Source organism: Coturnix japonica, chromosome 12, assembly GCF_054131305.1.
Source record: "Coturnix japonica strain WE chromosome 12, WE-NBRP24, whole genome shotgun sequence".
Classification (NCBI taxonomy): Eukaryota; Metazoa; Chordata; class Aves; order Galliformes; family Phasianidae; genus Coturnix; species Coturnix japonica.
The window spans coordinates 11,565,095-11,590,473 of NC_140674.1; the positions used below are offsets into that span (position 1 = coordinate 11,565,095).

General features: G+C 37.7%; 2 long non-coding RNA genes across 6 annotated transcripts in view; one reads left to right on the forward strand and one right to left on the reverse strand.

Moving 5' to 3' along the window:
- Window positions 1-25,379, reverse strand: part of LOC146758851 (uncharacterized) — a 206,276-nt gene that overhangs the window by 152,905 nt on the left and 27,992 nt on the right. The window lies entirely within an intron of this gene.
- The window catches only part of LOC107318270 (uncharacterized), a 47,632-nt gene continuing 34,778 nt past the window's right edge, over window positions 12,526-25,379 (forward strand). For all 4 annotated transcript variants that reach the window (XR_014933225.1, XR_014933226.1, XR_014933224.1 and 1 more), the window contains exon 1: window positions 12,526-12,665. This is a non-coding gene — a long non-coding RNA (uncharacterized LOC107318270). The remainder of the gene's footprint in view (window positions 12,666-25,379) is intronic.

Sequence of the window (25,379 nt, forward strand, 5' to 3'; positions counted from 1 at the left end):
CATGAGGAAAACATAAACTCCCTAAAATCTGCAAACTTAGGATGCTGTATTTAAAAGACAATTCTTCATTCAAACACAACCCAACGCTTCTAGTTGTTTCTGTGACCCACAGCACAGACCAGTGTCACATCCCAACACCCAACAGCCACTCATAACATTGCCATGTGGAATTCCCAATACAGCCAAAGGACTTTTATGCTCAGTTACACAGCAGAGGGTTTGGTTTTTTTTCCATTTGGAGTGATTTTTCTTTTCCATTTTGTATGGGTTTTTTTTGTTTGTTTGTTTGTTTCTTTCTTTCTTTTTAGAAGAATGCAGTGTCTCTTTGACAAGAGATCCTTACTTCTGGTTGTCACTAAGCACCCAAGGTAAAGGGCACTGCCTCCTCCCAGCACTCTCAGAGCTCCCGCTGAAAGCCCCATCCCAACAACAAGGTATGTTTACATGATCTCTTCCTTCCCAGATAGCTCCTTAGCCACAAGCTTTCCAAAAAGGACAGGGACAAGAACTCAAAAGCTGGTGACGTTTCTAGCTCATGTCCCTGCACTGACAGGCTGAACACCCCTGTGTTCTCCTAAAGCAGATAAAATCAGCCACCTCAAGCACCAACTATGGGAAAAGTCTGGGGAAAAAAAAAAATAAATAAAGAGGAAAAAAAAGTCCAAAGTTTTCTCAGACTTCCCCTTAAGAAGTAATGCTACACTGTTAATGGTCTTCTCTTAAGAAAGGTTGTTTCTTGCTTTCTATCAAAAATACAGTTAAGCCCAGCCCATTTTGCTGAAAGACTGAGGATGCTCTAATGTGGAAAATGTAAATATATTAAAGAACATCCAAATGCTCATTTTTTTCTTGCTCACTATTGTCAACTAGTGCAACTGTTTGATATTCTTCCCAGTTTCTTAGCTGCCTCTGCTCTTTAACCTCCTTTGAAATTAAAAGGCCATTTCTTTTTCTCACAGTTGCCATAAACCATATTGTCATTTTTTTATTTTTTTTTTAAATCACTATTCAAAAACATTGAAGCATTAAACCATGCATTATGTTACCCCAGGCCCAAGTGGAAACAAGCAATTATCGAGCCTCCAAATTGTAGCAATACTTATACAGGAGCCAAAAAGCAACTGTGAAGAAAATCTGCACATTCAAGATGCAAAATGAGACTTACGCCAAACTCGAGTCAATGCAACACAAAAAATATTTGATTTCTTCATGAGAAAGCAAACTCATAACTCTGTTTATCCTCTGATATGTGAGGAATATAGAGTTTCAGATTTATTTTTACAAGTAAGAAATGTGCTGTGTCCATCTTAAATTTGTAACAATCTTGAGCTATATCAGTCTTGTCATTACTGTAGCATAATTTTCCCTATCAACAAATGGTGTGGACTTACTGTTTACCTTTCAGTTGATTTTATTTGCCAAATTATATACCAAATGGTCCCATGGGCTTGCTGAATATATGGGTGCTAACAATGAAAAATGTTCATAGTTTTAATACCAACTTTGTAAATTGCCTTAATAATAGCTTGTATAATGTAATAGTATTTTCAACCAGTACTTTTAATTTCTAGCTCGTAAAGCCTTTTCATTGAACCCCAAGGGTGTAGCAATAAAAGTAAGATTTAATTTTGTATATAATGTGGCCTAAATTAGTTTTAAAGCAATAGGAGAAACATGCAGCTCAAAGAGATAAGACTGAAATTATTATAACTTGATGAAATTTCCCGTAGCAAAATTAATCATTATTTCCATTTTAACATAATTTGACATAAAAAAAATATAAGACTAATGTAGATCTAATCAAGGTATATATATTTTAAATGACTTCACTATAAATTATGGAGGCCATACAAAGTGATGCAAACCATACGACAGTGAATGTTTTGAAGACACTTTTGAAGATTATGTGAAGTATACTATTTATTACCTGCTAAAGAAGGAATACCACCTAATAACAACAACATTGTGTATTAACGTTTATATGTTTGGCCACAACTGGAAGTTCAAACCCAAACCCAAAACTTGACATCACAATCCCATGGTTGTCAGTCTTTGCATGGTTGTCAATTCTTTGTGACATCTGGTCATTTTGCATCAGTGTCTCTCCTGGACTCACATGGTTATGATGAGAAAAATCTAGTAAGCATGAATGATAAAACAGCTGAAACGAGACAGAACTTTAAAATGGTCCAAAATTATCTTCTCAGGCTCTGTTTTATCCATTTATTATGCTCATCCTTTTTCAGAGGCTTTATGCATTCTTGAAGGTTCAGGGTTGGTAACCATGCCATGGTGACGCATGGAAAAATCTTCCAACTCAGTAAGTCAATGGAAATTCACTTGCTTTATAAAGGAAAGATTTATGTTAAACTGGGATCTATTTTTTAAGTACACAACATAAAGCAAGGCCCAACATCTCTGCTGTATTGATGGCTCTGACTCTCTTCAGGAAGACATTAACCAAAGCTGGATGCTTTGTACTGTAAATAGTTCACTGTGGCCTATAGAAGGGAGAGATTACAGCTCTCCTTGCAGCTAAATCTGATAGGACTTGAAACCAGGCAAATACAGGAAAATGAGAGATAAGTGTTTTATGAGGATATCAGTGTTATTGTCAGTTATTGTCAGTGTTTGCAACTCTGTCTTCAATGTTCCAGACACGTACTAAAAGTTTGTTCTGCTATTATGTCATTTGATGATCCCAGCTCTGTTATCACCTGCACACCTGCCTTTTACATGCAATACTCTGAATTTTGGTTATGCCTGAAAAAGAAAAAAAAAAAAAAGAAAAAAAAAAAAAAAAAAAAGACCTTCATCAAAAACATCAGTGACATATAGAAAGAAGTGACAGACAGACGCTGCCTCAGTGTGTTCAAGCAACAATGTACCCAGTCACCTCTCCAATGCAAATGGCTGCTTCACAGTTCATCAGGGGGATCAGACTTAGAAAAACTTTGTCAGAAGAATCCCACAAGTTACTGTCTCTGGCCAAGGGCAACTCATGTAAATGGTAAAACTTCCCCCCAGTTTCAGTGTGAACAAGCTCAGGCTCATCAAAACTGGCTTTGTAGAATATCCTCTGTCAGTACTTCTTTTTTAAAGTCCATTTCATCTTTGTAAGCCTTATTGATTTCTACAGCTGCTGCTGCTCTGACCCCAGGAATTGAATAACAGGCTGCAGCTCCTGGAACAGCACCTTCCAGCCCTAGGTTTCACATACTGGGTATTTTGAATATCTAAACAGCTTCATTAACTATTTGTGTTTCTGTAACCTTGCAGCATATTCAATACAAGCAAAAACATGTTGCATATCAAGCAACATGAAGTATTATGCACATAAATTATACATGCACATTTATATACACCAGAAGGAGAAAATGTTAGCTGCACATTACCATCATTCCTATTATCACAGCCCATCACTTGATGGGATTGTGTGAAGTGGTGGTTGGGCTGTGCTGCCTGAGTACTAAGAAGCCCTGGGCGAGCTGCTGCTGCCTCTGGGCACAGCCAGAGGTGAGGGCACAAGCGATATCACCGTCACCTCCATCACCACAGAGCCCAAGAGGACAGCCAAACCACGGAGGCAGAAATAGCTAAGGTTCAGAAAGCTGGGTAAAGCGTAAATGAAAGGCAAAAAGAAACAAAGTGTCATATCTAAGCAGTTATCTGCTATCTGAGTTATCTGTGATTTGTCCACACAGTTCACTTGATTTACCTCAATGATGAGATTGTATGACTGGATAAGGCTAACAGACCTAAAACCTCACCACTCCATTTTTAAAAAGTATAATCAGCCATGGAGTGCCCTCCTGCCCAGCCACAGCAGCCGCATGTGTACAGGAGCAGCAAATTGCCAAAATGCCAGTAGAAGGCAACTCAGAAAGACAAAGGCAAGTTTAAACGAGGATTTCTCATTTGTTTGTGGATGCACTGCTGGCAGCCACCAAGCAGACAGGAAAGGAGCATCACCCAGCACTGCTTTCCCTTGCTGGGCTGCTAGAATGGCTGAGCACAGGCCCCAAGCAGCATTCAGTGCCAGAGCTGAACTGGTGCTCTGGAAGAATTTGTAAGCATTACCACTTCTTAAAGTGCTGCCAGTTTGCCTTGAAATTAGTAAGGGCTGTGTTAATATTTCCTTTCTGCTTTGGTATAGGTATTTTTGGTTGCACTCAAAAGCTACAGTTCTTGAAAGCTTACTTTGGTTTTTCCCTTTCTCATCTGTAAAACTTCCATTCACCCAGGCTGAAAGTAGGAAGAGCATCTTGCGATGTAGGGTGATCAGTTACAAATGATAAATAGCAAGTAGCAAAGTGCTGAAAATCCAGGCATTATGATCAGCTTGCAAACATACTTTGTGCTCAGCATTTCACTAAAGCACTCATTGAGCAATCATGAATAATGAACACAACAATATTAAAAAGAAAAAAATATAACTTTGTTCAGTTAAAAACTGGCAAGAAAAAACGTCAAATAAATTATTCCATATGATCAGTTTTCCCCTCCAGTTACTGCTTTACCCTCCTCTCCACAGCAAGAACCACCAGGACCCACCTGCTTTTTTCCCCCTCAAGTTTTTTGACTGTCTACTGGAGTCCCCCTTCTGCCTGCAGCCCTGGTTTGCCCCACAGCAAATATTCAGTTGGCTGCAGCCAACCTGCCCTCTACGTGAGTGCTCCAAGCTCACCAAACAAGTATGCTGAGTTTCCAGAATGCAGAATGAGCTCCCTTATTTCATCAGAACTAGGCTCGTACCAATGCCCAGTTTTAAGCCTGAGATACCTAGCAGCTCCCTCATGGGGAATAAGATGAAAAGAAAGAGTTAAAATTTCACTGCTTTGGACAAAACACATGTATTTGTTCAAGAAAAAAAGTTATAACGAGAAGATATGCATGCCTGATGATGAATGAAAGCCTGTTTGTACCTAATGTATCGAAGAAATTGTTCAAGAGCAGTTAATTTCACCATTTCAATGTCTTTATGAGTTATCTGCCACAGAAGTACTTGTTTTAAAAAGATGAGTTGCCTGGCAACCACTTTAACATAGAGCAGCTGACTTTCCTGAACTTTGGGAAATGTTTTATTCATCAGCTGGTATTCCGTGCTCACTTCCCTTCACTTTCAAATTCCCTTTACTGATTGTTTACATGCTTTTTACATTCTGCAGAGCAGCCTCATGGTCTATCCAGGACCACGCAAGAATGGACAATGCTCTCATTAGTCACTTTAAAAATAATAAGCATTCATGTTGTAATTTTTATTGTATAAATACTCATAATATGACTGGACCTAACCCAGTCTTATGGTGATAAAATGTTTGGATGAGAAATGTTTTGGGGTGATTTTTTTTTTTAAGGTTTATTTATTTTAAAAATAATAAAAAATATGAGGGACATTGCACACCCCCAGGAACTGCACAAGAATCTATTGATACTGGTTTTATCATAGGGAATTAAGACACTGGTAAGGAAAAAGAAATTAAAACAAGAACTGTTTTAGATTATTACACGTGGAAAAAAATCACAAGAAATCGAGCAACAACAACAAATAAAAGGGAAATATACAGAAGAGAAGTTTTTACCAATAATGAAATACTCCCAGGGGAAACAACAGCCATCTCTCATTCTGAGCCTTTTCCTCTATAATTTGTATGGCAATGCAAAACCTAAACAGACCAAAAGAAAAACACTGACTTTTTGACCCACCTATCCTTTTGAAGCCTTCATTATCAAACACAGTTTGATAAGGCACCCTCATGTGTTGGTTTCTCCCAGTTCTCCAAATGGGGAAGGTAGTGTTTGATCTCCAGCTAGGGGACCGCAGCTCTTGAAGGGCACACGCAGGGCAATGCACCTCCAGGCCTTGACCTGAGGAGCTTCAGTAGGGCCTGTTATTTTGGATAACAGAGTATGGTATTGATACTCTGAAAGAAGTTCAAGGTGCTTCAACACCCCTGAACCTAAGTAGTAGCACTTCCTATTTTGAAGCAGCACCAAAAATGCATGCTGCTCATTTTCAGCTCTCCGTCTGGGTTAGTATTCTTGTTTACATATCATTTAAGTTCTTAAAGGTGTAAGAAAACAGTACTTCCAAATGTAAACGAAAAAGAGGAAAATAAGAACAACATGCCAGGTGTTTGGGATTGCAAACACGTTCTGGTGGTTTAACTTGGTATTTTTTCTTCAGGTTCTGACTTATTATTTTTGAACTAAGTTAAGAAAAATTGTTTACTACTTAAGAACAAACAACTACAAGCCATATCTGTCAACAAAACTGCCCAACAGTTCTCCTTATGAGGAGAAAGAAATGAACTTCAGTGTCCTTTGAGAAGAGCCAGAGAGGGGTGCAGACCCATGCCCTAAGCAGTGTAGCTGAGTCTCATCCTAACACCCAATCAGGCAGAGTCTCATGCCATCCAAAATAGCGCACAAGCAGACCATTTCCATCACCACGCTCAAACATTTACTGAATCAAAAAGCCCAGACAAACATCGCACCATTATCTCCTAATTATCAGATGCATGACCTTGTTGGTTCCATTACTTCTCTCTCAGTCTTGGTATGCTATGTGGAAGTCACCTCCCAGGTTCCCATCATATGGTAACAGAAGTTGGTCACACCCAATCTTTCCCTCAAGGGGGAGAAATGATCCCATGTAAAGAAATGAATCTGTATAAAGAATAATCCAAGAAGTAAAAAAACCTGCAGGTTTTGAAGTCTGAAAATATAAGGAAAAATTCAAGCTCATTCTCTAACTTCAAACACTTTGAAAGTTTTAATTAACAATCCTGGGGAAGGCCTGCTTTTTGAATTTATCTGAATAGATGTGTTGGCAGAGGCAAAATGGATTTCTCAGTGACCTCAAGTATGACTCAAGTGCTGCTTAGTCCCACCCCCAGCCCTGGTCCAGGTCCCAGACAGCAGTCCCTTCCCACAGCCTCTCTTGTATGATGCACTCTCTGTGCTCAGATTCACTACATTGGGCTCAGTGGCCAAACTGTGGGGCCAGGTAATATCAGGTAAGCAGTGATACACTCCTTAAATAAATAAATAAAATCACAACAATTCTTGCTTGATTTTTTAAAATGCAACTTCTTTAAAAGTTTACTTACTGGCCTTCTCTGTGTTGAATAATGCTTTCATGCATTACTATCTATTGTTGCTAATACTGTCATTAGCAATTGCCTATTGTTAATATATTGATTATATGCCTCTACATCTATCACACACCTCTATATCTAACTATTCTAACACTAGCACTCTGTCTAAGTGTAAAGAAGCTCTCTCAGGAGCATTTTATTGCCAGTGATCTGGTTATTGGTAGCTAATATGGATAGTACCAGTTGGGGGACTCATTACGCTGCCTGCTCTCCAAAACAAATATGTTTTTAGAAGCCTTAAGGAGACTGCAATTAAGTGAGGTAATGGTTATTCTTAGCCTTTTATCTCTCATGCAAACACTACTTACATAAATAAAACCTGAAGGATCCGTAAACATGTGGAATTCACTCCAACGTGTCCTCACGACATGAAATCAAAATGGGATCTTCAGATTTGTTTTCAACTGAGCAAACACAGCAATTTTTAGGGGCAGGCCCTCTGAGATACTCTAGTGTAGTAAATACACGCATATGGTAAAAACTTACCATCGTATTAATTGAAACACTCACCATCCTTTCAAGACTTATTGTCTTAGTTCCGTGTTCTAACAGAAAGGAATTTGTTGCACTGAAACTTCATATTATTACTACAAACTCAATAAATATATAAAAATCAAAAAGCCTCCTGCTTTTCTTAAATATAATAGTAATTGAGTCCACATTTTCTGAGCAATGCAACAAACAGCTTTTTTTATGCACACCTTATATTCCTCTTGGAACAAGATATATTTTCAAAGGCACTGTGAAACAAAGTGCATAAGCAGTTGGATTTGAATATAATATATTATACCATTCAATCAGCTTACCACAGGCCATATCCTTAAAAATAAAATTATACCAGTAATGCTGGCATTTGTGCTCCAGAGGGAGATGGTTAATTCTTCAATAAAAAGTAGAAGGATTTGCATCTGCCCTGGCTGACAACATAAAAGATCAACGTTTTTCTTATACTTAGGGCAAAATGGTCTCTGTAAAAATCAAGTTAATGCAATATTATAGCTGCAGAGTTAAGCATATAAAAATGATAGGAAAAAATGAAGACAGGCACAGTAAGAGATGAACATTCAACCTTAATTCTGTCCTTCGGTGTGTTTGCTTTAATGTGTTTTACCATGATGTGATCGCTGCATTAGTGATATGATTAAAAATACTAAGCCAAAAAATGTACAGCAGTCATGTGAAATCTCCATTGAAAAGAAAAGTCAAATTTCAAGTTTACATGATATATTCCAAGCTTACATCTCATTGTGGCTTAGACAGTATTTTATCTATAATAAGAAATGCAACATTGTTGCCCCCTCCAATACCTCTCTTATTCACAATAGCAAACCACCCCTCACCAGGCCCTGCCTACACATAATATCTACACCAAACTAACTAAATCAATTGGAAAAGCATTCTGTTAAAATCGGTGCCACCTCGTACACACAGACAGATTATCACTGGTAGAGCTTATTTCTTCTAGTGCTGCTTGTTTTCATTAAAGTTATACCGGAATAAAGATCTTTACAGCAAACACACTTGCGTCCATGTGAGTCTGTTACTTTGATTTAAAGAGGATCTGTTTCCCCAGTAATTTAGCTAAATTATTAAAATAATCACATAAAAAGGGTATAGAAGACTCGATGGTGGAAACCAAAAAACACTTTCACCTCTTGCTTTCATCACCTTTTGTTTGGACTAAAAACTTGCAATTCTCTCCTAAGCCTACAGTCACAAGCACAGCAAAGATAATGATTTGGAGAGCTCTACAGTGTTCACCTCTTTTCAGAGGTTGAAACAGAAAGGAAAATTATCATTAGTTCAGTACGGTATGGAAGTGTCCTTTTAACTAGAAAATGTTCCTCTTTCTGCTTCCCCAGTCTGCAAAACAAAAAAAACCCTCTTTGAAACTTTTCCTCATTATCTGTGATTTATTTCCTATTTCTAGACCTGGAGTGTAATAATGGTCCAAATATAATAGCCTTGACCTTTGCAGCTCTTCCCAGGGAGGTCACTGAGAATCTTGTTTAAGTAAAGAGCAAAGATTTCAACCCAGCAATAACATGATGCACTTCGATAACACCATAAAATATATATAAAGGCTTTATCTACTGGGACACATATACCAGCTGTCCCTTGTGTCTAGCTATACAATCAACATATTTTAACAAGCAGGGAAACTGAGGTGCACCAAGAGTGAATTATCCTTGACTGAAACTGGCAAAGATGTAATGAGAGGACAGATTTTCAGCATACAGTACTCACTTTAACCACAATCCCATCCTTCCTCCCATCACTGTCTGTGCCCTCAAGACAGTCACTATTTTAAAATTGAAGCATGGAAGGCCCATGAAGATGAATACAGCTATTTCTGCTCTTCTGTGGTGAGTATTCCAAAATCCCAAGGAACTTCCATCTCACTAGGTGATGCCCTCATCATAAAATTCTTGCCCCCTCTCTCTCCTTCCTGCTTAATCCAATTGTCTCCTTTTCTAGTACAGTGTACATTAGCACTGCTATTTTTGGTACAGTCCAAAATTCAGTTCTTCCTGCTTACAGGAGACCCAGGCTGTTAATAGAAAACTACAAGTATCTTGCAGTTTTCAAAAGGGGCAAGCAAACTGGCTTGAAGCCTGCCTGGAGAGCATGGTTATCAGTTAGGAATCACTGGTGTCTTCTCTCCCACCATTTTGTCAAAACTATTTAAAAAAAGAAACAAAATGGCAACCACTAATATTCAGATTAATAAAGACTCATATGATTCCCAGCTGTTGACTATAAGTGGCAATCCATATGCAGTCTTTGTACCCGATGTGGTTTACACAATACCCATATTTGTTTCTGCCTCTCAGTCAAGTTCCAAATAGGAACTGGTATGTAGTAGAAGCTGTACAAATAATTTATTGTCTGTCTCACATTTAAGGAACTGCAAGAAGAATGTGAAAAAAAAAACAAGGAAGAAGGTTTTTGTCCATTAATCAGGACCTTATAGAGGAAAAGAATGGAGTTTTACTTGTTAATAGCGAACAGCACTTTGTGCCTTTAGATTTCATGACTTTCCATAAGGCACAGGCATTCATATGGCTCTCACATTTTCCAAGAAACCATGCAGAAGTTAACTTAAGTTTAAGCATTTACCCAGAGCTACAAGGAGTGCTGTTTTCTTTGAAAACATTCACAGTTCTCCTCACTGTGCCATCTTTTTAAAACACATTCTAGGTTCACATAGCCAAACATGTATTAAATATTAATATAGCACATTTATATTGATTCCTGTTTACTTTCTGGGGAAGCATAACAATAAGTATGGTGCCACACGACAGCACTAGCTACATTATCTCCAACTACTTTTAAATACCATCCTTCAGCTTCGCAGAGCTCCAGCTAATTGGAAAACCAAAAGGAGGGAACTACTTAACTCATGTGGTCCTGCACTGATCTGGTCAGCCCCACCAGCTGCATCCCCAGGAGGTTTCCCACCACAAGGACAGTGATGGGGAGGAGGCAACACCACCCTCCAAGCCGTGGGAGCAACGCATCCCTCCAGCGCTGAGCCAGCACAGTGGTCCCTAGGGTGTTTCTGTAACTTAAACCAGCCTCACCAAGCACTGCTAGCAGCCCCGTCTGTGGGAGCCTCTTGCACAGCCGTCTTTGAACACCCTGACTCCTGGCTTGGGAGCTAAGGCAGGGCTGGCCACACATACTGGTGGGAGCACATGGAGGTGCAGGCTGGGCTGCCAGCTGGGGGCTGCAAGGTTGTTGCTCTTCTAAGAATACAGCAGCGTACACATAGCAACTTCATCTGAAGGGCATGGTTTGGCAAAATCAGCATAAACATGTTTGGGTGACAGCTTATAGGAGTGGACAAGAAAATAAAACTCATTTTCTTTTCTGTAAATCAGAAACATGTGTTTACTAGTTGTTAAAATGGATTTGTATCTTAGTTCTTTAAGGCCTAAGCATTATCACATATGTGGGGGCGGGAGGGGAAGAAGGATGACAACAGCTGAAAATTTAGCGTACGTTTGCATGTGAAAGAATCAGATTGAGAAAGATACATTGCTAAAGAAATGCTATTTCACAATGTTCTTCCTTGGCAAACTATTCTTCTATTGCATAATTTTACAGATTACGTGAAAATATTCCTAATGCAAATGATCAATACTGATTAGTCAGATGCAGCTAGAATATGAAGAAAACCTAATGCATTTACTATCTGACAAACAAGACACTACGTTTACGGACACAAACAAACCAAACAGCTCATGGGAAAAGACAAATTTTAAATCAGGGATTGCATTGTCTCCTTCACTAACTACATCATTAAAACTACAATATGAAACAAAGCATGGCTTTGTGCTTGCTTCTTTAGTTGGATAGCTTTATTTAAATACATTCAGCTGCAATTCTTGATTTTTTAAATCTTATAATACACTACTCATGCTGCAATCAAACACTAGAACAGGTTAGTGAAGGCTGTGATCATTTCTATTTGCAGGTTTAGATTTTGTGCGTGTGTGTGTTTTTGTTTGCTTTTGTCACTGCTTAAGTTATATACTCTGAATCATTCAGAAAACTTTAAGGTAAAACTCTAGGTGAAATCAACAGCCGGGATTATAGAGCAAGGCCCTTCTAATAGCAGAGTCGCTGAATAGTACAGGAAGAAACACACTTCTGTATCTTTAACGATAAATTGCTTTACAGATCCTGCAAATAAACCGCCATTTATAAAATGACAATAAATGCTGCTTGATTTATTTTCTGCCTTACATATACTATTGCACCTATACCAGGTTTAACTCACGGAATCACGGAACCACTTAGGCTGGAAGGGATTTTAAAGATCATTGAGTTGTTACAGGGTCCGTAACCATGTAGCTGAAGGTCCCAGTTTGCAGGCTGTGCCTGGTCACGCTCTATACTCCTTAGCGCACTCAGCAATGCCAACTAGCTGCATGTTAGAACCTCAAGGATCTCATTCATACCTTGCAACCAGAGACCTCAAGGACACAGACACACAAGTCCTGTGCACACTAGATTTTCCTCCCACTGTTGTTCCACATCATCTAGATAGACATGTCATTTCTCTTCGCTGTGGACACACAGACCCACTTCACTCTACACTGGTGATGGCAGCTGGATCAGCCCCAACCCCTTTGGCTGAGCTAAGGCCTGAGCCCTGCTGCACCCAGACACACTGACAGGCACTTCCAGCCCTGGCTTTTCCATCTTTAGCAGTGAAAGACAATGTAAACATCTACACTGTTCAGTTGCCAAGGATAAGCATGACTCATAAGCAATCTGCTGGGCTGTGGTTTTCTATTTGGCAATAGTGCAGCTTAAATGAATGTATGCTGTCCCTCCAGCTCCCCTGTCCAGCCCAGACCTGGTTTGTGCTGCAGCCACAAACAGCAGCACCAGCACAACATGGGGCCTTCTCCTTCTGCAGCTCACTGCTTGGAAAGATTTCAGGAGTGCTTCTGTCCCATTTTAAGCCCTACAGTTCAGCAGCCAAATATAAAGGTAAGGGACATTCAGCATCTGTCTGGAGAAAAAAAAAAAAAAAAAAAAAGACCATTTAAGACCCAAAATCCCAACAAGAGCACAAAGTACCTTGGAAGTTCCAACCAGCTGAGAAGAATCAAGATATTTAAATTAAGAGAGTGCTCATCTGGTGATGGAATGTAAAATATTTTTCCTGGCTACCCCTTGGGATGGGCCTGGTGTTTCATTGTTGATAAGGCCATAGGTAATATGCTGGGCAAAACCCAAATTATCTAACTGCTCAAGACAAAACAACAGCTTCTGGAATGCCCAAATCTTCATGAAGATATAATAGGAGAAATTTGGAAGCAAGTGAAAGATAGCAAGACCTATTTGGCTTTTTTTGGTTGTTTAAATTTCAACCGGAATACTAGTACAGAGGAGTAACTATAACCTATGGCCATCATTGGTGTTTTCCTTGAAAATATCCTAATACGGTCTCAGATTTGCTGGCTTGTGCCTTAACATCTATCTGTTTGCCATAGACACATGCACACACACCAATAAATAAATAAATAAAGAAAGCAAAAATGTTGACTTAATTATATTGGCCTGTTCTGGTGGTATAAAAACTTCTATGAATACCCAGAACAATGTGTGAGTGGGGAGCATGTCCCTTGTAAGTGCTTAAGTTAAAATGTTTCTGTTGGCTTCCAGTTCCAGAGAGCTGGTGACTTTTAACTCTAAGCACATGCTCAATTTCTCTGTGGTAAAGGGATGGAATTACTCATATGCTGAATGCTAATTTCTGGGTATTGAAGTACAACACGTACAAAAGTGGAAGAGATAACTGTGGCTGTGGAGACTTTCTGATGCTAATTATGTGAGTCAGCATTCTGGAATGGCTGCAAATGGCAGGTGATTGTTTACTAAATATGGTCATTACATATAGATACGCCTCTAAATACTGAAAAAATTAGTCATCTGTCTCCTGCCACTGATTTAACTAAGGTTTATTTTAGTACTGGTCTATAAAACTCTGGTAGTCCAGAATTTTCTCTCAATGCAGAAGTTTTAGGATCAGACCTCTCATGACAATAAATACCTGGATAAGCGTTTGTATTGAAGACACATACTCACAACATGAGCTACATAAACTCATTCTCTAAATGGGAATATTTTAAAAGAGATCAAGTACAGATGTTTCAAAGTAGAATTTAAGGTCTCCCTGGGTGTCCCCAACTGGTGATCATTCTATTATAAGCATAACTCTTCACAGACATAGCTCAGATTCTGGTTTACTTTCCCAAGTTTGCACTTGCATGAGAAAGAGTCACTGTTTCGCTTCAGCAACTCTTTGCGCCCATTACCTAATACAAGCCATAAACAGCTGCAATTTCACTGCCCAATCCTTTCTTATACCCTTACAACATTTGTTCTGTTAATGTAGGTTAATTCTGCAAATAACACTTCTGTAAATTGTTCTTGCAAACTGCTACATCATTTATGTAAGGACTTCTGTGAACTTTGAAAAATTAATGCCTTTAATTTTGGTTGATGGCAACATCAGCAGAGCTCTGTAAATTGCACTTTAATGAGATTTTGCTACAGGGGATAATCTGCTACTGACAGAGTAACATCTTGAAAACATCTGTAGACCTATAATTTTTCTATGACGATTAGATCCCACCACAAGAGCCCAAATACAGTGCAGAAATAAAAGAAAAAAAATGTGAAGTCCTAAATGAATATCCAACCTGTTTTTTAAAAAGAAGAGACATGCAATGAAAAGTTTCTTGAGCTGAAAATAAATCAATTTTTCTGACTAATTAACATTTAGCTTTATTTAATTAAGGAAGACTATTACTGTCTTCACTGCTGTGCATCTGTATATAATGAAGCAAACAGCAGTAGGTATAAGATACCACAGAGGGATATGCCCAAGTAAGCCAGCACTATAGGTGCAAAGGAACGTCTATTATTGTTAAATAACTGACATCAGAGCCTCTCTTTAATGTTGTCATAAATAAAAGAAAGATTTTCACAGATGCCTTCACATATGGTTTCTTATTTGTCTCTGACGGAGACTGGGAGTTAGAATAGATGCCAAAATTAAATGATTTAAATAGGCAGCTGCATAACATAAACTACTAAATAACACCTTTCCAACACTTTCTATTTATAGTAAAATTCCAGCTTGCAAACGGATGACAAATCTTATTTTGCTTATACCACTGTAGGTCATTGCTAAAAAACCATCACTTTTACAATACTGTAACTTCAAGGTACGCTGCAGTCTATTTGGAATCGCAAAGTACTAAGGATTATCATGGCAAACAGGAGTGGAAAGCTCAGAATTCAAGATTAACTTTAATAGATTAACTTAATCGTTGAAATATGCAGTACATGATTATCTGTAATAGACCCATCCAGGAGGAACGGCAAAGGCAGGTTGAGAGGGGACTTCAATGCAAACCGCTGGAGAATTTTCAGTCTGTCATCATGCAAGTTCAAGTGAAGTGATGGACATCAGAGAAGGCACTTAATGCTTAGGCGATAATCCATCCCTTACCAGCACTAAGGTATTATATCTTAGGGGTAAAACTTGACATTAAAAAATACAGTATATGGTGCAACAAAAATGTAGATGTGTAAGAACTGGTTACATTGCTGCACCAGTGTATTCAAACCAGTATAGGCAAGCAGAACATGAGTGCAATAATCACATAGGAAAAAGAATACAAATAAAAACTAACCAGCCCTGTGTTCTTAGCACTGAATTCAAGGACCTGAGTTTTAAAAGGCCTGTAGTATTTCTAGCTACATACTCTTCAATGGTATTTAAAGTATAAATACTTTCCTTTGGTTGTTTATTCATGCTCTACGTAATGACAAAGCAGAGGAAGGAACAGTTCAAAAATATGAAATGTGCGAGTTATTCTGGAAAGAAATTGGAACTTCCAAGTTCTACAGAAGTCAGAAATCACCTGACCTGTTAATACTGCCTATTTGCAGCAAAAGAGATGGAACTAACTAGAGGACTATTCTGAAGTGTTCTGTCAGTGACAAAGATGTAAAGAAACATCTCTTGAAAGATACATGAAGTGTTTCCATGCATCCTTTCCTACCTGCCATGAGAGTCAGAGAAGCAGCACTTAATCCTTGTAACAGCAGATACACAGCCCAGAACATGCATTCCACTTTGTTCCTGGCATGGGTAGCTAATGGAAATGAGGGTATTTGCACTCCTTCCTCACCACATTAACCTTGCTCCACACCAGAGAAATAGACAGCTTCCAAAACCATCTCTTTCCACCACGATAAAGAGAGCAGAATGTGAAAAAAAGCAGCTTCAGCCTGTTATAGCTCCTGCTTCACAGAGACAACAAACCAGGAGCTGTGCATTTTGTAACAGAAACTTAAAGCAAGAAACACCAACACTCTCAGTTCCAAAACTCATTAAGTGGATTATAGTCCCTTTTTATAGCTTAGTCTAACAACAAAGACTGTTTGACAGTACCACATGGTATTCATCTATTTTGCTTTTTCTGTACGGTACCTTTACTAGCTAGCAGCATACAGTTGATAGCATTAAGAAGAAACTGGCATTTTGTGGTGACAGTAGTTGCCTATAGCCTGGTAGTGTGTAAACACAGGTAACTGGAACTTTGCTACAGTGCTTATAAAACCCTTTAGATAGCCAAAATGCCTTTCATATATTCAAATAAGTAACATCAACACAATGTGATCCCATTCTCCAGAGAAGAAGCAGGAGTGACTTTCAATTAAGAACTTCCTAATTCCCTTTGCTTCGCTTCTAACAGTTTAAGTCTTCTATAAGTAGCTTCAGGGAAAAACTTTGAAGCAGCATGTGTTTTATTAACTACATTTTGTAGAAATTAATATAATTAAAATAGTGTATTTTATGTAAATGTCAGTTGAATTACAAAAGATACCACGAAGAAAGACTCAAGTCTGAAGAAAATGCACTTCTGGCAGTCTCAGAGCTTCTACGCCTTATTGTAACAGAAGCTCTGAGAAGCACTCAAGGCGGATACACACATAGCTTACCGCTACAAAGCACTTCAAAAAAGCCAATGTAATTTGAAATATGGAACAGTGACACAACAGTGGTCCTTAAAAGCAACATCTTAGATTTTTCCCTTACTAATTACTCTTGATCTGAGGAACCTTCCTTGTTTCTCTCTATTGAAGTGCTGATACAATGAGTGTGGCAGCACCTTTCCAGAAAGCTTTGCTGTCCTGTACCAGAAGTGATTAAGCTACAGACAGAAGGGAAGCTTTGGCTGACACCCATTATAGGAGACCCATTAAAGCTTATGTGTGCATTTTTCCTTCTAGAAATCTGAGAACTCTCAACAGGCATTCATGTAAGTTTAAAGCAACATGTAATGCCACCAAGTAAGCTGAAACAGAGTCAAATAGGACTGTTCACTTGAGGACCTTCAGAATACATTCTGTGCCTTACTTCTGTGGCATCACATCCTGTGGATGAGAAGAACTCTGCCTTAAGGAACCAAGGAACACATTACCACCACTGCCAGAGGGCTCCTGCCTCAATACTGCTCCTAAACCAGAGATCTTGGAAGAGACCATTTGGTTTTACACCATTCAAGGATTCTTTCACACTAGGCAAAAAACAGCTCTGCATGTAAGACAGATTTCCTTCACACCACTCTGCGCAAAGCAGGAGAAGCTTTTGACTGCTCACTTTATTTTGCACCCTGTCTCATTGACTTAAAGAGAATAACACCAAAATAGTCAAGTAAGAGTGACAAATTGGTAAATGGCTGTCAATGTAGTGCAAGAAAAATATTTTTTGCATGTATGCACATTTACCACAAAATGCACACGTTATCAAATCTCTGTCACTACAATATTTGTATTATTTTCTGTCATTGCTTCATCACTATTTGCTACAATTCAGTGGGTCACAAAGTTATCAAAATGACCAGAACAGGAACTACAGCAAAAGTCAGGTATTGGCTCAAGAGCTTATTCCTTACTTCCAAAGTAAATTTCAGTTTGAAAAACTATAGAACCCACTTCTAAGAAGGAAAAAATAAATAAATAAAAAATAGAAAAATCAGTAATATCATGAAAGATCATGAATATCAGAAACAATATTTTGTACAGACAGGTACTTAATAAAATGGGTATAATATGGAACAACAAACATGTTTGAAACACTAGATAAAAATCACCTTGGATTAAGAAACAAATGCTAGCAATTAATAATATTAACTGTTCCATTTTTGAGCATGTTAAATAATTAAACAATCCAAAGCATCCTAAAATACAATAAATATGCAGCATTGTGGTTAAAAAAAAAGAAACTAATTAGCATCACCGTACTACTATTGAAAATGATAAGAACAAATTTAAAGCATCTACAGAGGGGGGAAAAGTATTGCTAGAGTCCAAATGCACCTAAACCTGTAGAACAACTGCATTTTGGGGTATTTCAATAAAACTAGAAAGTTGAAACTAAATTACCACAACTGAGAAAAATAGTCCCAATATTAGTCAATATTACTATTTGTCAATAAAAGCATGAATGTCAAAGAAACGTCATCTAACTTTCCTGAGCCAGAAATGGCTATCTTTAACCACTGGACAGGTAGGCTATTTGTTTTCAAGAACAAATAACAGGATTCAATTGATTATTGTACACAACTCAGAATTTGATTATCTTCACTAACAATAACCTAGGAAGATGAAGTTTACGCTTCACTGGAGGAAAAAGTTCAGATTTAAAACTCCTAGCTGATTTTGAAGATATTGCTTCAATTAGGCAGGTTGGAATAGCTCTCGGGTTTAAATGCAGCTGAAAATATTTGAACCAAACCAAAATAGCCCCGCTGCACTTCAGACAGCCACATACAAATAAAATCAAATACCTTTTCCTGCCCTCTGAGTACTTGTCAATTGACTGGGTAAAATTGAGGGAGCTCAGCCTTACCAGGAAAACAGATGTTGCCTCATCTGGTTTGATACTCATATGGATGTTGAAGTCTAAGGCTAATAGTACAGTTCCAACAGTAGCTCTGACAGAGTTTCAATGAATACATTTGTGATATATTTCATTCACTCTGATAGTCTATACACCCTTGTAACTACAAACTTTGATCCTTCCCTGGAAGTACAGGAAACACCTGGATAGTCTAATAAACTCCACTACACAGTTGGCCACTTTGTGCATTGCAACAAAATTGTAACCAGGTCTCAGAAATATGAGATGTGGATCTCCATTTCCTCTGTATCACAGGCATAGATGCAATACTTTCCATGCAAAAGTGAGCCCCTGGGGAGGACAGTGGTGGAAGAAGAGACACAAAACAGATGAAAGAGAGTCAGTAAACCTGAATGTAGTTCTATGTAGTATGTTCCTCTTCAAACAAGAGGATGTTGTCCTTTCCCCTGTATGCCTTCTTTGCTGGCACAGATGTAATATCCGAACTCTGACTGCTCTCTCTACTACTTTATTCTTCTTTCCTATTCCCATAAATAAATACCATGACCTCCACTTCAGGCTTTCAATCTCAGTCCAGAAATTGTGAGCATAAGAGTTTTGCTCACTGTGGTCAGTGTAAATCAGCTGGCTTTCCTCAGCCCTGCCATATGCCACTTCTCTTTTCAGCAACTTGGATGACTGGGCAAAACCAGTACTTCAATACTTACAGTATAGCATTGAAAATAAATAAATAAATAGATAGATAAATCAAGGTTTAGAAAGAGAACTTTCAAGTTTAGTCCTTGATCACCAGCATTATGAAGACATGACTTTATTAACACTATTAACCATGGAAAAATTTACATTGGCTTAATATTTTTATACTAATATGTTGATTTGGTAGTTCACTTTCCTCGAAGGCTAACTTGCTGTTTCATCAGTTAACGCTGGTTGCCAGTTATTGCAGCTTTAACATCTTTGCATTCCTTCCTCTGTCTCTCTTTTCTTCCATTTTTACACATTTAGTCATTCGCATACTGAAATAAACACAACAAGCAGTAATGCAAACTCTCCCTTGGTTCATAATGATGTTATTCAGTCCTAGGCAGAAGGGAGAATACCTAGCAAGGAAAATACATCTCATCTTCATCCTTTTCCTTATTTTTTTTTAATGTATAAAAAGAAGGAAGTGCTCCATTGAGCCTCTCCTAGTCAGAATATTAATCTGCATGGGTAGGTTTGATCAGAGGTTTTCTACCTTCTCTGAAACCACTGACCAGGAGATTTAGGTGAACACATGCAGCTAATCCTATGGGAAAACACGTGAGCAAGTTTATCCTTTACATCATCATCCTCCTTGCCTTCCCTGTAGAAATTTATTACCTGGACAGATAAATACGCTAACTTTTTTTTTTTTTAAGAGTATGCTTCATTTTTTAGCTCTTGTCATTCTGACTTTCCTGCCTTCCTTGTCATCCTCATCTAACTCAGAACTGGCATATTAGCTGTTTGCTAAGTGCAACACACAAGCAGTATGCTCTATATGTAATAGAAGATAATGGTCCCTAATGTGGTTAAGCTAAGCTTAACCACACCTAAGCTGCTCATGGTAATGTTGCATCTTGTCAAGGTTTTGCAGTACATTATTTAAAAGTGATGTTATAGATAATGGATGCTCACTGCATGATTATTTCTCTTTCATTTAAGAGCGAGCCCTAGATATCCTTTCATCCAGGCTTTCAGCATCACCCACAGTCCTTTGGACTTTTCTGCTGAATGATGGCTGTACAGGGATGTTGTTAGATAGGTCTCAATTTAGGATATGTGCTGAGGCACACTTCCAGTCTTCCTTCCTCAAGAATAGATACACTTTACTATAACAGTACATATTCCTCTTACTGTATAGTGCATAAATTGGGTGGCTTGAGGGGTACAGATTAAAACTTCAAGTTAATTTCCTTTCAAATTTCTTACACACAGCTATTTTCCTTAGTTTCCTTTCTCTTGCCTGCATAGGCATTAATTCTTTTTTTTTTTTGTTTTGTTTTGTTTTGTAAGTTCCATATCTCTGCCTTATCTTTCATCATTCTCTTTCTCCATTACCATTTGTGCTTACAGCAGAGTCGTCCAAATAAATTTATAAAACAACTCATAATTTCCAGGAAATAAACATCTATCATGTCTATGAAAAAGTGCAGTTATGGTAGAATAGTTACTCACTTTTCATTAATATTATAAAATATTTTTTAATATCAATATTTTTTTTCAAGAAGTTGTTAGCGAATTAAAAATATTGGATGCAGCTACAAATTCTAATCAAAGCAGCAATCCAAATTCATTTTCTAAAACTCCAACTCTGCTCTGGAGTGAGTAGATTCAATTTTGCCCAAGGGTAGTATGCTGCAGCCATTGCAAAAGAGAGGAATAACAACAGTCTTGGATTGTGAGCTGCTGTTTTAAGAGCAGATTGTTATAAAAGTTCTTTGCACTCCTATTCTTTGTTATAGCATCTCTAATATTTTATAATGAGTTATGTCTGGTCCCCAAAATTTTGTATTTATTTTAGCACAGTGTTGCTAAGTTCTATAGGGAATGTGATTTCCTTGAAATTCTTATAGAACAAACAATACCATACTTCAAAATATACCTGATAGAAATAAATTGAAGTACTACTCCATGGAAAATGCCATTCATAGCTTACAATTAGCAATTACTGAAGAAAGAAACATTCTTATATTCCTTATAACTAGGATCTAAGTGAATATATTTGCATAAGAAAAAAACTTCTCACATTCACTTTTGACTAAACCACTGCTTTAGCAACTGCATGTTTTTCAAACCTTTGATTCAGTGCAGTTTATCAGAGCTGGCTGTGAGTCTCAACAGAACCTCCCACTTCAGTGTCAGCATTAGCATCCTCTGGGCTGCAACACGTTTGCAATACAGGTGCAAAAGCTAGAGCTAAGCATATTTTACTGTTAATGAAAAAATGTTTCTAAATGTATGTGTCATCTTCCTTCAACTGATAACAAGCCACCAATTCAAGGTTTCGGTTCTTGTTTTTCTACTTACTGCTGATTGAATTATGCTTCAAATATATTCTTAAAATATACTTAAAAATACGGTATTTTTCCTTATCAAACTAAGGTATCTCTTCTCTGTTCTTACTACTGCCAAGCGTGTGATTTACACACAGTTTAATTATTCAGATGTTTATTATGTTCTACATAATGAAATTTGGACCCTCATATTTTCTTCCTACATGCTCAGTGCAGCCTGCAATTATAGCCACAGATATCTGTTTATTTGATGAATTTTGCTTCTTCTGCATAGTTTGATAAATATGGAAATAAGTCAAAACCTACTTTATATACAGTAATTAAAGTGAAAAATCTAGTCATGATGCAAATCCTTAATTGGACTCCAGGAGAGATATGCAGAATTTCTCTTTAATAATATGGGATGACTGGGGACAGAAAAACAAAGCACACTAAAATATGGTTTAGAAGCACAATTAATCACAAAATAGAAAACAACCAATTTAGCATAGCTCATTCAGTGACTCTCAAGGCTCAGGTAATGTTCTTTTAATCATCTGGCTCTAATATTAAGGTTGTGTCATGTGCAGCTGAAATAAAACACAATATATGTGCTGATCTTCAGCGTGAAGCATGTTCTCTGGTGTAATTTGTAAACACAGCCTTTTCACACTAAGACGCTCAGTCTAGTTAATGACGTGTAAGTGAATGATCAAAGCAATGTAAAATGTTTTTTAACTATTATTATTTAATGTATTAATTCATTAGCAGAAAGAAACTCTCTTGCTGCTGGTTGCAGGGAATATGTTTTCGTTGGCTATATATAATATTGTTTTTTCATTTTATTGGGACAAAGTCATTTTGGCTGATGATGTTCCAGAGAAGAATACAGTTCTTAAGCGGTATTAAATTGATGGGTAGTAGCACTGTGCAGGCAGGGCTGAGATAAAAGTCTCCAGGAAAGAAAAGTCCATACTATCAAAGGAAATGAATGTTTTCTTTCCAAGCTCTGAACATACATTGCTCTAATCAGCTGAAATTAACTATCTCTGTCACTTAATTTGATTATAAAAAATACTATTCTCCATATCGCTTTGTGTAATACCCCATTAGGGGCATATGATCACACTTCAATCAGGTGTTGGATTTATTGTTCTAGTTTGTTTAAACTAGAAATACAATCAGCCTACATTTGCATTTCTCCTAAATAAGAAATGCCAGAATAGTGCTTTTGTCTTCAAGTTTGTTGCAGACATTAAGTAAGAGCCAAAGATCATCCCTCCACACCTCCAAAATCATCAGTGCAAAGTTCTACTTCAAAACCCACAGCATTTGCCAAGCGTTCAGCCTGGGTGACCGAAGTGCGGCTGCAGAGCACACTGAAGGCTCTGTGGCTGTGACACAACCAGGAGGACCACTCTTCTGTTACCCAGATGTGCCCACTGGTAGAGACCATGACTGCAAGCTTCCATGCTGAGAGCAGCTGAAATTAGAGAGGCTTGATGTCCAGTATTCAAAATCACTGTTAAACCTCTAAGTCGAGATCCCAACCGTCTTTGACAGATAAAAGGAGTCCTATGCAATCTAGTTTCAATGTAGTCTACTCTTGACCACCCTGAGATGACCTGGCACCTCTTCATGCACCTGCTGTAAAACTTAAAGGCTTCAGAAATTCTTTTCTTTGAAGTGTCCTAATAATAACACTCTAACCTTTGATGTTTCTTCCTGTACCACATGCTTGAACTCCCTCTAATCTAAAGAGTATAACCTTCAATTGCTACACACAAACTGGTTGCACATCTTGAGAACACAGCATAAACCTAATGCAAACGGCAGTAATTATGTTTTTGTATTTAATGATTTCATTTGTATTTACAGCTTTATTTACATAACATCATAAACCTAAACACTTAACAATTGGGCACTAACCATCCAGACTGATTAGCATGGAGCAGACTTCATCTTCCACATCCCAAAGATGGAAGAAAAATGCATGCAAAATAAACCTGGTGTGCAAATACAATATTTTAGAAGAGGATCCTTTTCACACCAGAAAACAAAGAGAAATTCTGTTTCCAATGAGTTGAGATCACAATCTGAGTAGTATTTTTATACATAAAAATTAGTGGACCCTGAAGAAGTCAGTGAAAGTTATTTTTAAAAACCATTCCTAGCCTGACTGTTACCTCAGCTTTCTCTAAGTTTTTACAGAGCCCTCTGAGAATGTCTGTCCAGTTCTGTTTTATGTTACCTCACAGATTTTTAATATTCAATAGTCCTTATCCTGCACAAGTGTTTAGATCTATAAAGAATTGTTTCTAGTCTCTATTTTTAACTTGTACATCAGGGATGAATTTTATGCAAGAAGTATCATTTATATAGTTCTGAGGAAGGAGAAAACATATCCTCCATGTAGCCCTAGTCCTGCAAAGGCTCATAAACATGCTGAACTTCCTTTGCCTTAAGCCACTCAGCTGAAACCCTGCGCATCTGCAGAATGCTGCTCCAGCATTATTTAAATTCCTCCCTTCCCTGTTAATCACTATTTTGGGTGGTCATTTCCAGATGACTATTATTCACCTTATGGTTTTCCAGAACTCCAGGGCATTAAATCAAAAACAGCAAAGGGAAATATTTAAAGATAACTTTTCTGTTCTTTGAGGAAAGCAAGTTTGGAAATAAATGATTTAAGGAACAAACAGAATTAAGATCTTAGTGCAGCGTGCTTTGTTCAATTGCTTAAAAGAACTGCAAGATACTTTTTCTCTACAACTAGTGATAAACTGGAGATTTACAAAAACATACACTGAAGAGGTCTTCTTGAAAGGAACAGGAAAAACAGTTCAGTCCAAACTGTCCCATTGCATCAACAAAGAGGGCATATGTTCCTCCACTAATTTCTCGTTTCATTGGATCTTTTGCAACAAATCTGTATTGAGCTCTGTTTATCTTACCAGGGTTCAGCCTATCAGACTCCAACTGCACAATTAGAATCCAAATTTGTAAATTATTAAGATGAGAGCAGATACAGCTGCATGTACCCAGTAAAGAAGATAGAACACAATGGTAACCTTAAGTGACAAATGGAAACATACTAAAGCTCTATAACATCAAAAAATAACTTGAGTAAAATATATGAAGGATGATTGCTCATTCTAGAAATGTTGAAGGGCTATCAGGTGAAACTTGTCAAATTTGAAGTACAAATATAGGATTTTTTATATAGAGTGCATCAGTAAGGTAAGGAACTCCTTAGCCTGGAAGCCACTGGAACTACCAAAAATCTACATTGATTCATAAAGCAATTGAAGATATTCCTGCAAAAGGAACCTGTCAAAACTAGTGAGTTGTAACTCAAAACTGGTAGATGTATCTGTAGAGTTATATCTCTACAGGAGGAAACCCCACAAAAAGCTTACAACATAAGTCAGATACCTATCACAAGAGAGTTGCTTGTAATATTCTTCCCTAAGCACATATTGATGGCTGTAGTCAAGTATAGAATACTGAACCAGACAGACCTTAATCCTGGCCTACTTCAGACACTGATACAATTTGAAGAAAACCTTACAGCCATATTACTCATCTCAATAGCTTCATCAATATGGCAAGAGGTGTAAAATATTATGAGAATGAGACACATTTTGAAGAAATGGTCTACTTATAAACACAGATAAATTCAGCATTGGATTCTCAAAGGCAACACCACTATACAGTGAGAGAACCAACCAGTATGCCTAA